The following is a 14,311-nucleotide window of genomic DNA, read 5'->3' on the forward strand; positions in this document are numbered from 1 at the left end:
AAGCCCTGCTGTATAAAATTCAGAATTTGAGCAAGCCCGAAAGACATTTTACCAATGCAGGGCTTACGGGCTTGTGCTAATTTCGACCACTGCTTTAGTGAAATAAGAGAAAGGTATTGACCAAAATAATTAATGTGTAGCTTTTGTGTTTTTATTAAACAGGAAAGTGTTAAGTATTGTGGAGTTACAATTTAAGAATATATTTTACATTGGTATGGATCAGTGGAGTTGTGACGTTTAGGGAACAAAATGAATATCCAAATGTTAAAAAAGTTCCCTATACACGCATTATTGTGGCTAGTAACATGCAAATTAACAATACTCCGGCTCTGTGTGGATTGAGAATTTACTGTTTATAAAGACCAGTAGACCCCTTCAGGGTCGAGCATGCTTTTCTCTGAAGCGATCTGTTGCATCTTTGGCCGTGTTGCACTTTTACATAGATTTATTAATATAACAAATTAGCGGATGGTATATTGCGTAGTTATCACTATACTAGTCATGTTTACATATTCCCTGCTTGTAACATTGATTTTTTGCAGTTCAACTTTCAATTGATATCTTCTAAATATTTAGACTTGAGTTTAAAATCCAATCGAAAATCGTAAAAATGTACGGCGAAAACAGATCTCGAAGGCTGCAACAACAAAAAGTAAAATTGCAATATTTACTACCAGAGGCTTTTTTGGATATAAATAGTTTACTTATTTACCGCAGTAATATTTGAAGAAATGGTATACAAAAGACTTTTTAGAGAAAATTTATGTTTCATTGTCCGCTTTTTACGCCATTTTGGTTGTTGTTGTAGTTTGAAAACCCACGCGCAACAAGGCTACACACAACTATAATGGTGTACTAAAGTACGCAAAGACAGATCCGTGGTGATATTAAGAGAAATTTCATGTTGTTAGTCAAGTTAAGTTATCTGTATTTACAAAATGGGACAACTTCATTGATAAGTTGCATTTTCCCATTCACTAACTTTCTATTCAGACTTCAGTCTGATTGCAATGTGGAGATGTTAATTCAGAAATATCAATAATCTAAAGTAAAATCGAAGAATATTGATAAAGCTCGTAATAATTTCATCCATTCAGGGGTTGCAACATTTAACTGAAATGTATACTTATTGAACTGACTGTTCACTTTAACCCAATGCATCCATTTTATATTATAACTTTAAATTTGAAAAGTCTTTTTCAATATTTGATTTTCGAACAAGTTTATCATCAAATTAAATTTCATTGGTGCTGCACAAAGTGTGCTCAAGCGAACATATAGTCATGTAACTTATGCAATTAAACGTAACTAGCGCCATACCAAATCGTTTCTTTGTTTAGCGTCATGGGATGGATAGGTTTTTGTCTTCCCGATAAAAAACACACACAATTTATATGACCAACGATCTTGCCAGATATTTTTTTTATTTCCTTTTACGACTACAGATAACAAATGCAAACAACATGCTTTATACTTAGTACTATTATTCCTGGCATTCGATATCAGATATGCATTCTGTGTAATTTCAATGATCAATACGCTTAAATAAAGTTTTATTTGAAACCCATTTTGCAGTGGAAGTCCATATAACAGTTAAAAAATGTCCTGACTGGACTAAGGAGGCTCAACTGAGGATGTCACTCATTTAGTACTCTCTTCTTCTTCTTTTTTTTTGGGGGGGGGGGGGGGGTGGGGGGAAGGGGGTCTTTTGTTTATTTCAGGACAGTTAAATAGCTTTTAGTACGAACGGTTGACGCTAAACATAAGAACGATTTTGTATGGCCCTAAACCGTTCACACACTGTTTTCATAAGCTAAAAAATAAAACTCTTTCCCAACATAATGAAATACACAAGTGAATGCGCAAGGTATAGCAAAAACATGTAAGTGACTGTTCTTCGACTGATTCCGCGTCCAAGTAAAACTGACGGAAATTAAAACAACTAAATTATTTTTATATTTACTTGTCCGGTTAGTGCAGTGGTTAGTGCACTCGCTTCTCCCCTATGCGACCCGGGTTCGATTCCCGGCCAGGGCGCATGTGAGATTGGTTTGTGGTCACCAAGCCGGACAAGTGGGTTTCCCCCAGGTACTCCGGTGTCCCCCACAACACAAGACCACACTTTCGCGTAACATCGTGCCAACGCGAGCGATTAATATCATGTTGTAATAACTTGTTTCACAATAGCACTGTGTGTATACCACGTGATAAATTGCGTCATAAATGCTACCATTCGGAGCTCCTCGGCCATTTTATCGAAAACAACCTCGGATGTATGCAGGTACATCAGTTGAAGTAGTTCGTAAAATTTTGAATTATATCATTAATTAAATGTAGTGTTTTAGAGTTGTATTTATTGATCTAAGTTTAAATTTATTGCCATTGAATTGTATTATTGCAAACATAATTAAGAATCCCAAGAGTAATGTCACAAAGTTTAACTTCTAAATAAAATTACTACGCGATCTACTTGCAGCGGACTTAAACGTACCACTTTTTGAGTATGTAAACCGTCCAAATACATCCGAGGTTGTTTTTGAAAAAAATGGCCGAGGAGTTCCGAATGAAATGCTACGTCGAAAGGCAATATTTTGCTTCGATTGAAGACTTAAAGCAATGATAACTTTTCCATATCTTTACCATTTTAAATGAAACATAGCGCAGTCTATGCCGTTTACGGAGCCCCGTCTCCGGTCTTTTACCAAATTTTGATTGAAAGTTTAGTTTCTCATAACACTTCGACAAACCTTTTCACGATACGGCCGTCTGACGAAGCACTGTCTTGAAAAAGATTATTTTGGAAACAGGTTTGTCGAAGTGTTTGATGAAACTAATCACCTTATCAAACTCCGGTTATAAAACAAAGGTGGGGCTCTTGAAGCGGCATAGACTGGCATTTGTTTCATTTTAAATGGTGTAGTAAGCGATAAGATATCTTTGATTTAAGTCTTTATTTTAAGCAAAATATTGCCTTTCTACGTAGCATATATGACGTAATTCATCACGTGGTATACACACACTGAATAGTTGTGAAATAAATAAGTTTAAACTAAACTAAATTATATTGTCGGCAAACCGATGTCGCCTCCTCTGAGACCATCCGGGTAGTCCTAAAGGGTGGACCTTCTTTACAAACTGTTGGTGCTGCGGAACAACCCATGTGTCAGTCATCGTGATTTCCACATCATGTAACAGTGTTGGCTTCAAAATACTTCATTGTCGGATACCCAGTAAATTATGACACGGGCAGTTATTGGCATTAATAAGGTCTGTCCGCGCCTTACTTCAAATATTTATACTTCGAGAGAGGTATGTCGGCAATAGGTAATTGAGCTATTTTTACCTTTACTCCACTTAAACCTGCACTCTCACAGATTGAACGAATTGATAACTTTTTTCTTTGAACGAGTCAAATTGCGAAAATGCATGGAAACCAGTGATATGAGATTGCTAACAAAAAGCAGACCGCATGTTTCCATATTTATGTTCAAACATGTTTTAAATATAGCTTTTGGAAAGGAAATATGAAACACTGCGATCTGATTTTTATCAGCATTCTTATAACACTGGTTTTCTGATATTTACGCAAAAATTGGCTCATTCCAAGACAAAACATACAAAAGTTGTCAAAACGGTAAATCTGTGAGAGTGCAGCTTTAAAATAAAGATTATTGTATTTTGCATCTTGTACACGACACATGTTTCGGGTAGAATTCCTTTACACCTTATGTGATAAAAATATATATTTATAATTATTTACATCGTACGGAGGATCTGACGGTGTTAAACCATTATACAGCTATATAGCGGGGGATGTTTAAATAACTAGGCTTTATTTTCGGGAATCAACTGTTCCCGGGTAGATGTACCCTCAGCATTGTAGTATGTATACATGTGCGAATTGTGTAAAGATTTCATTATGTACTGTTTTAGAAGGCCATATTGAAAATATGATGTTTTCTAGTAGTATAATTATTATTATTATTATTATTATTATTATTATTATTATTATTATTATTATTATTATTATTATTATTATTATAGCATTGAGTGTTTAATATTATAATGAAATCTGCATTTTAGTTTTATCTGACTTTCCTCAACAACATCCATACTTATAAAGAAACTTGTTGACAATGGATGGAAATTATACATTATATTTTATTTGTAATGTCCATATAAACTCAATCTTGATATGACGCATTCACATTACATTTCAGATCAATTACCGGTGCGTCCGCCCAAAACGACGGGGGCACAGAAGATATGTTTGCTATCAACTACTCAAGCCCTCTCTATAAGAGGGCATGTTTACTTTTTGTCTATTGGGATCTATTGACATAAAAACTACTTTAGTTTTTGTTCAAATAATTTAAAAAAGCAGACTCAACGGGTTTGAGACAAAACTATCTAAAAATAAAAATATCGTAAAAATCTTTTGAGAAACAAAATATCTAAAACTTATTTGGATTGAATGCTTCTCATCTGTGAGTAAAGTACATGTAGTACAAAGAGTATGTTTTAGATGATAGGGTATTGAACAACGTAAACATATATAGTTTTCCATTCATCCGACACCTTGGTAACAAGAACAAAGGCATAACATGTAGGTCTCCGTTCGTCCACGTATAGTTGTAGCAGGAAGGAAGGCATTGCATGTAGGTCTCCATTCGCCGACGGATAGTTGTAGCAGGAACGAAGGCATTGCATGTAGGTCTCCGTTCGTCCACGTATAGTTGTAGCAGGAAGGAAGGCATTGCATGTAGGTCTCCATTCGCCGATGGATAGTTGTAGCAGGAACGAAGGCATTGCATGTAGGTCTCCGTTCGCCGACGGATAGTTGTAGCAGGAACGAAGGCATTACATGTAGGTCTCCGTTCGCCGACGGATAGTTGTAGCAGGAACGAAGGCATTACATGTAGGTCTCCGTTCGCCGACGGATAGTTGTAACAGGAACGAAGGCATTGCATGTATGTCTCCGTTCGCCGGCGGATAGTTGTAGCAGGAACGAAGGCATTGCATGTAGGTCTCCGTTCGCCGACGGATAGTTGTAGCAGGAACGAAGGCATTACATGTAGGTCTCCGTTCGCCGACGGATAGTTGTAGCAGGAACGAAGGCATTACATGTAGGTCTCCGTTCGCCGACGGATAGTTGTAGCAGGAACGAAGGCATTACATGTAGGTCTCCGTTCGTCCACGTATAGTTGTAGCAGGAAGGAAGGCATTGCATGTATGTCTCCATTCGCCGACGGATAGTTGTAACAGGAACGAAGGCATTGCATGTAGGTCTCCGTTCGTCCACGTATAGTTGTAGCAGGAACGAAGGCATTGCATGTAGGTCTCCATTCGCCGATGGATAGTTGTAGCAGGAACGAAGGCATTGCATGTATGTCTCCGTTCGTCCACGTATAGTTGTAGCAGGAAGGAAGGCATTGCATGTAGGTCTCCATTCGCCGATGGATAGTTGTAGCAGGAACGAAGGCATTGCATGTAGGTCTCCGTTCGCCGACGGATAGTTGTAGCAGGAACGAAGGCATTACATGTAGGTCTCCGTTCGCCGACGGATAGTTGTAGCAGGAACGAAGGCATTACATGTAGGTCTCCGTTCGCCGACGGATAGTTGTAACAGGAACGAAGGCATTGCATGTATGTCTCCGTTCGCCGGCGGATAGTTGTAGCAGGAACGAAGGCATTACATGTAGGTCTCCGTTCACCGACGGATAGTTGTAACAGGAACGAAGGCATTACATGTAGGTCTCCGTTCACCGACGTATAGTTGTAGCAGGAACGAAGGCATTATATGTAGGTCTCCATTCATCCATTCATCGTGGTGGCGTGGTGGCAGGAGCAATGCATTACAAGTTGGTCTCATCATGGTTGCACATTATTTCAGTTTATATTTTTGTTGTTTATCTCAATTGAAATCGGACGTGAAATGACCTACTAGTATTTTACAAGCTTTAAAGGGCAAACAATTTTGTTCCGTTAGTGTTTCTATATATTCTTTCCCAATATATAAAACCTCTTCCAGGGTGATGGTGCTTTAGTTGGATAGGTGTCTGCCTCTCAACCAAGAGGTTGTGGGTTCGAGCCCCACCAGGGGAACTTTCTCATGGCCTTCCAAAAATGACACAGTTCTGGTTTATGACCAGGAAACGGAATCGAGAGTGATTCATATAAGCTTACTTCTGTCTTCTCCGTCGAGCAAAACTAAATTAATATAAACCAACACCCTTTCTGGATATACCCATCAAAACATTGAGAAATCGAGCCATCCGATCGAGTTCTATATGAAGATATGGTAAGGAAAAATCGATCCTTTTAATCCAGTTCGAGCCAACGAGGAAATCGAGCTAAGCGATATCGAGCCAACGAGTTTTGACTGTAGCATGATGTAACGAGGCATCACAAAATCACATACAGTCGAACCCCGTTGGCTCGAACTCCCAGGGACAAGCGAAAATACCCCGAGCCTCGAAAAAATCGAGCCAAGCGTGATTTTTACCTTCAGTGTAAAGAAAACGGTCCTTTATATCTAGCTCGTGCAAACGAAAAAATCGAGCCAAGCGAGTTCGAGCCAACGGGGTTCGACTGTATTTGTACTTCGAATACCTGAATGCTAGATATACCCGTTAAATTTGATAAAATAGTGGAATCCAATATGCCAAACGGAAATATTTGTACATGCATAAGCATATTTGATTAGTAATCGACCATTGATTGATTGCTGTCACCGATAGCGGATAATTGATAAAATATATGACTTGTGGCATCAAGTGCCCACTCCCCGTTTCAATAAAATATCTTAGTCATAAACGTTACGCTGCTCAATATTGAGTGCTCAGGCACGCCTTTAAAGTCACGCGGCGAATCTATGCGATAAATGTCGTAATGATAATTTTATTTAAACGCAGTTTACGCCATTATCGAGGCTACGCCTGGGAATTTACGACCTTAAGCCTTGCGATTTTGATTAAAACAATGTCCTGCTGGGTCCAGTATTACTGAAGGCTGTCACCTTCAATTATCTTATATATGTGTGGATGTCACAAATGTTTTTTTTTATATTCTCTCAACTTTCTCTTAAAATTGTTATATTTTTTCTGGCTAAAGTGCAATTCACACAAATATTTAGCCCAAATAACGAAAAGTATGACAATAAGATAAATCCAATTTACGAATAAGATCTACTAAGATCGACTAAACTCAAATTGAAGCGGGCTCAAGCCACAGAGGGAAGAAACATTTTTTTTTATTTTTCCTAGCCAATTTTAATATATACACTCCGTATATATATAATTAAATTAATTATATATATGCAGTATATAAAATTTAAATAATTTGCTTCTGTACCCCCCATCCATTTGGAGCTCCTCGGCCATTTTTATTGATAACAACCTCGGATGTATGCCGGTATATCAGTTGAAGTAGTTCGTATGCTTTTTTTAATTATATCATTAATTAAATGTAGTGTTTTAGAGTTGTATTTGTTGATCTTAGTTTAAATTGATTGCCAGTGAAGTGAATTGTTGCAAACATAAATAAGATTCACAATAGTTAAGTCATAAAGTTTAACTGCTAAATATAATTACTTCGCGATCTCCTTGCAGCGGACTAAAACGTACCGCTTTTTGAGTATGCAAACCGTCAAAACCTTGGGATTTTTTCGTGCTCAGTTTAAAGTTCTGACAAACGGGGTATAACTTTCCTGGGTAAAACCACTACTGAGTTGATCACTTTTCAAAGGACTACTCTTCAAATGCCGAATGCCGGGCCAGGGAGCTTGTACCAACTTGGACCAAACGTCTTTCGGTATGATGCGTCAAGGGATCGAACCCACGACCTTCCTCTCCGTAGATGGACGGCTAAACCATTAGGCCACGGAGACGAATTCACGTTTAATTACACGTTTAATAATAATCCACGACAGGCTGACAGGTTCTTTTCTGATGCGTGATATGGCAACTTCTGATCCTGAGATATAGACACGAACTGCATGAACCTTGTATTGTTATCTTTTTAATCACCGCTGATTAATTCATAAATTTGAAACACAGGTTATGGTACAGTTTCAAGGGTCTGATATCGGCGAATAACTTTGTTGGCCAATCATTGGAGATACCTAAGGAAGTCAAACAAAATCTCGAAACTCTTCAGACTAAATGACATTTTCTCAAAGACTTACCAAAATTATTTATGCAAAGCAAACACATTGACCAATATAAATGTCATCCCAGAAGCCCTTGTAATAGCTGAAATACAATACTTCATAAGAGCCAGAGATTAGTTTTAACATAGCATCCTGAGTCACTTTCAAAGCTTCAATAGATAGTAGGGCTGTAAAAAGGTGAAATCAATCGAATGTTATCGAGATGATTGTTTGAATGGTTGTTTAAGCTGTTTGATATTAAAGTTTTCAGAATCATGCTACATCATTGTTTGTTTTTGATGATTGTCAACTTTGTATTGGCCATATCTAGGTGAAGGTCGAACTTAAGTTAAGGACAAAAATCAAAAACAAGAAGAATACATGCGTGAGCTTTGTTAAAGTTAACCGCGTTGTTAATTTTATCATTGTTAACTTTCAAGTCCTCAATAATCTGGTAGTTTTATGTACATATTTGTTATCTATTTATTTTTATTTTATTTATTTTATTTTGAGACAACTGTTTCCGATTATTTTGTTTATGACCACATTACAATATTTCACGAATACAGTTAACAACATTTTAAACGTCATCATTGTTAACTTTCAAGTCCTCATCTTGTAGTTTTATATACATACTTGTTATCTGCAGTACTTATGTTTTATTTTATGAGAACTGTTTCGGATGCAGTTGGTTTATGATCACATTAAAATATTTCACATATAAAGTTAACAACATTTTTAACGCCATCATTGTTAACTTTGAAGTCCTCACTTATCTTGTAGTTTTATATACATACTTGCTATTTGCAGTAGTTTTTTTATTTTGAGAGAAATGTTTTAGATGCAGTTGTTTTGTTTATGAGCACATACTTATATTTTACATATACAATTAAAAACGTTTTTAACGCTATCATTGTTAACTTTCAAGTTCTCACTATTCTGGTAGTTTCATGGACAGACTTGTGATCCGTAGAACTTCTTACAAATTTCAGACAACTGTTTCAGCTACGTTTGTTTTATTTATGACCACATTATAATAGTTCACACGTAAAGTTAACAATGTTTATAACGCTATCATTGTTAACTTTCAAGTCCTCACTATTCTGGTAGTGTCCCGGACAGACTTGTGATCCTTAGTACTTATGCGAATTTCAGACACCTGTTTCAGCTACGCTTGATTTATTAGTATATATAATGCATCAGTCAATTGTAACCACGCCCCCAGGTCCGGGGAATAGCGGGGACTTTGACTTTCGGTCAAGCCAACCCCGGCTAAAATCCCCGGGGGCGGGGACGAACAGATGGTGAAATCCCCGCACCCCAGGGACAGGTAAGGCCCATTCCCCGCTATATTTAAAGCGAAGACAAAACCACCGCATTCACCCGGCACTGCGGGGCCACCTGAAAGGTAAAAACACGACCCATTTCCTCGGCTAACCCCGGTATACCCCCGGACCTGGGGGGGGGGGGGCGTGGTTACAATTGACTGGTGCATAAGCATATCGTAGAAGATTTCACATTCAAACGTTAAACGATGTCTTTAATCACGTTGTTTACCTCAACTTAAGTCTAAGTAATCGTTATATATTATGATCTGTGTAAGGCAATGGCAGGATTAACTTCTTGTTCAAACATGATTGAACTAGGATCACAGGGATCACATCATTGAATTGAACAAACATGTTTGAAAGTACGTACTCGTGCACTTCTGGAGTACCATCACTTAACCAATAGCATACCTTTTGAGAAAAAAACTAGCCCTAGTGCTACTTATAAACGCGCGTAAGATGATATAGGGCCTGGCGCCTTTGAAACATGGTTATGTAAGTTGATATATACTCGCACTCGGGTAAGGCCCATTCGGCGAGTGCTTCCATAAGATTATTAGTCATAGTAGTTTTTAGAGCATAGTGCACAGACAGAATGTAGCCCTGGTTAGAGCTACCCTGGTTCTTTAACGCGCTCCAGTGTAAAGCACCGTCACACGGGACCCCTATTTAATGTCCATCCTCGAAGGCAATTAGTGTTTTAATGTTGCGGCGGGGAGGAATCGAACCTGCGACGCCTGGATTGACAGTCAAGTGAAATACCACTAGACCACGGATCCGCCCTTTGAAATATACTGGACGTTATTCATTAAATGAATAGCCGATGAGTGTCCATGCTGTTTTTATTTGGTTTAACCGGCGGTCCACTTATATGATAAGGAATAGTAAATATCCTATTATCAAACATGAATCCCACTTACAGGGGTTGTTTTCAATCACCATCTTAGATTTCTCTTAATTTTAAGATTATAACTCAAGGGTTTTGATTGGACTGTAAAATTAACTGGCCAATGAACTAATTGAAATCACTGAGGCGTTTCTTAGGGCAAAGTAGGTAGGTAAGTACTAAAAAAAGCCCCCAAAGGGCAGCAGCCTTTTAAAACTCTTCTGATAAAAACCCTTCCTGCATATATTCAACATCGTGTTAATTGAATGGATGAAGATTTTTTAAAGCTGCACTCTCACGGATTTACCATTTACAACTTTTTGGAAAGTGCATTTTTTTGCGTATATATCTGCAAACCAATGACATAAGACTGCTGACAAAAGATCATATTTCCGTTCGAAAATTAATGTTTAATGGCTTAAACCGTTACTAAGGGTTTAATAAAAATGCATTAATTTAAACATTAATTTTCGAACTCAAATATAAAATTCTGCGATCTAATTTTGTCAGTAGTCTTTTATAACTGGTTTCCATGGATTTTCGCAAAAATTGGCTCGTTCCAAGACAAAAAAAATAACAACAAAAAGTTGTCTTAACGCTCAATCTGTGAGAGTGCAGCTTTAAAACTTACTAAATGAAATGTAAATAAGTGAAGGTACTTCATCAAATTATAGTCATAGTTTAACACCTCACAGCATTCAGGTTGAAAACACTTATGTTTTTGAGCTTAACTTAGGTTAAACTTATTAATTATTCAACGATTGTGAAACACGTTATTTCAACATTATATAATTCCATTTCATTGGCACGTTTTGATTCGACTTTGAGCTTAATTTGCACTTAGTTTAAACATATTTATTGAGGAAAATAACACAAGACAACATATATACATCAATGAAAAACAAAGAATTTGATCGAAAGCATAGCTTATATAGATCATTTTCGTATGCATGTATACTTTACGAATCAGAAAAAGGTTGTCGCACAAAATATCATTTATTATATTTACCAAGAAGATGAATATGTCTAAAATAAATGTAGAAGAATAATGCTATTATGAAATTTAAGTATTGTAATAAATCAAACATAGAGCAAGTTTTAAGTTGAGCGGTACTACAAATGAATATTGCTATAGTAAAATGTAAATATTTTAGTAAGTCAAACATATAGATAAAATGAGTTAAGCGCTCATAATACAAAATCATTAGAAACAGTAGAAGATTGTGGGAATGATGTGTCTCAAAGTAAACAGATTAGATGAATTTCAACGCACACATAAGCTGTTTAGAGAGTTAGTACTCAAAGAAACCTCTTGGTAGAATCAATGTATGAGTAAACAATAGAAAAAAGCTGCGAGTTGACGGGATCAGTAAATCGAACGTTACCCTTTAGCAATAAGTCGAGCGTGATAGCTGTACCAGGGACGAGCAAATATTATTATTATTAATAATTTGCACTTGGAAATACTCCGATCAAATTCCTTTGTAAATAAGTCATCAGGCAATCTGGCTGTAAGTTGCATCTGATAGCATACAGTACAAGCTAACTCCTGGGAAATCATGTTAAGTTTGAGTTTTGCAAAGACAGAGTAATCAATGTTTTACCGTTCTTTGTAGGTAAAACAATACGGTAATTCATTTAAATTATTCATATGCTATGAACTGGATCAATGGTTTTCGCCATGTAATTTCTTTTCGGTAACAATGTTGTTAAAGAGGTGATATTTCGTATTTGAATAGTTGTTAACTACTGGGCCTGCCCCTTTGTGGAATACTTTCAAAGGAATTTCGACAATATATTCTATTGATATTGTAGTCTGTGTTTACCAGAGTCCTGCTTAAGAAACCCGTATATAGCATGCATGCTTCTCTCTCTTCCTCTGCGCCTCTCTCTCTCTCTCTCTCTCTCTCTCTCTCTCTCTCTCTCTCTCTGCCTTGCTACCTGCCCCACCCCTATCCCTCTCCCCCCCCCCCCCTCTCTCTCTCTCTCTCTCTCTCTCTCTCTCTCTCTCTCTCTTCCTCTGTCTGCCTGTCTCTCTTTCTCTCTCTCTGATCACCCCTTAATGGAAATGAAATGTCTTTCTATATAACACTTAAGATGACAGTTCAATTACCGAGAGGCCCGCCCAAAAATCGGAGGCACAAAAGATACGTTTGTCATCAATTATTTTAAACGTCTCTATAAGAGGGTATGTTTACATTTCGTTTATTCCGACTTATTGACATGAAAGTGATTTAAGTTTTGTTCAAATAAAAGATAAAAGATATAATTTGCCCAATAGCTTTGATCTTCCTTTTCACAATAAGAAATTTGACAAACAATAATAAAAACAAAATCTTGTGAGAACATTATAATGACAACTTCTCACATGTTATGAAAGCGTCCTAGTGGCACTGTCTTATAAAACTATTTGAAAGCAATATCCACTTATTAGATATGCTGAGTATTGTCTAGATTTTGGGACTCACTATATAATAATAAGGACATAGTTCTTCTACTCCAAAGAAGGTTTGGCACTATTTGGCACTAGGACTCTTTTACAAATGTATAGTTATAATAATGAAAACAATCCCAGGGGCAGCATGTGGGTTTGTAGTAGTCTCCCTCTATTTCGATCGGACGTCGTGGTAGACAGTATGTAGGTCTCTAGAAGTCTCCCTTTATTTAGTCCAGACATCAAGGTGGACAGTATATAGGTCTCTAGTAGTATCCCTTTAATTTGTCCAGACATCGTGGCGAGTGACATAACGGTTTTTAGTATTCTCCCTTTAATTTGTCCAGACATCGTGGTGGGCAGTATATAGGTCTCTAGTAGTATCCCTTTAATTTGTCCAGACATCGTGGCGAGTGACATAACGGTTTTTAGTATTCTCCCTTTAATTTGTCCAGACATCGTGGTGGGCAGTATATAGGTCACTAGTATTCTCCCTTTAATTTGTCCAGACATCGTGGTGGGCAGTATATAGGTCTCTAGTATTCTCCCTTTAATTTGTCCAGACATCGTGGTGGGCAGTATATAGGTCACTAGTATTCTCCCTTTAATTTGTCCAGACATCGTGGTGGGCAGTATATAGGTCACTAGTATTCTCCCTTTAATTTGTCCAGACATCGTGGTGGGCAGTATATAGGTCACTAGTATTCTCCCTTTAATTTGTCCAGACATCGTGGTGGGCAGTATATAGGTCACTAGTATTCTCCCTTTAATTTGTCCAGACATCGTGGTGGGCAGTATATAGGTCTCTAGTATTCTCCCTTTAATTTGTCCAGACATCGTGGTGGGCAGTATATAGGTCACTAGTATTCTCCCTTTAATTTGTCCAGACATCGTGGTGGGCAGTATATAGGTCTCTAGTAGTATCCCTTTAATTTGTCCATACATCGTGGTGGGCAGTATATAGGTCACTAGTATTCTCCCTTTAATTTGTCCAGACATCGTGGTGGGCAGTATATAGGTCTCTAGTAGTATCCCTTTAATTTGTCCAGACATCGTGGTGGGAAGTATATAGGTCTCTAGTAGTATCCCTTTAATTTGTCCAGACATCGTGGTGGGCAGTATATAGGTCTCTAGTAGTATCCCTTTAATTTGTCCAGACATCGTGGTGGGAAGTATATAGGTCTCTAGTAGTATCCCTTTAATTTGTCCAGACATCGTGGTGGGCAGTATATAGGTCTCTAGTAGTATCCCTTTAATTTGTCCAGACATCGTGGTGGGCAGTATATAGGTCTCTAGTAGTATCCCTTTAATTTGTCCATACATCGTGGTGGGCAGTATATAGGTCACTAGTATTCTCCCTTTAATTTGTCCAGACATCGTGGTGGGCAGTATATAGGTCTCTAGTATTCTCCCTTTAATTTGTCCAGACATCGTGGTGGGAAGTATATAGGTCTCTAGTAGTATCCCTTTAATTTGTTCAGACATCGTGGTGGGCAGTATATAGGTCTCTAGTA

At 37.6% G+C, this 14,311-nt stretch overlaps 1 protein-coding gene across 24 annotated transcripts in view; it reads right to left on the reverse strand.

The window, feature by feature from the left end:
* The window catches only part of LOC128205483 (zinc finger protein 768-like), a 58,947-nt gene extending 58,141 nt beyond the window's left edge, over positions 1–806 (reverse strand). For all 24 annotated transcript variants that reach the window (XM_052907174.1, XM_052907172.1, XM_052907171.1 and 21 more), the window contains exon 1: positions 713–806. The gene's annotated coding sequence lies outside the window, so the exon portion shown is untranslated. The remainder of the gene's footprint in view (positions 1–712) is intronic.
* Positions 807–14,311: the final 13,505 nt, after the last annotated feature.

The sequence above is a fragment of the Mya arenaria genome, chromosome 10 (assembly GCF_026914265.1).
Source record: "Mya arenaria isolate MELC-2E11 chromosome 10, ASM2691426v1".
NCBI lineage: Eukaryota > Metazoa > Mollusca > Bivalvia > Myida > Myidae > Mya > Mya arenaria.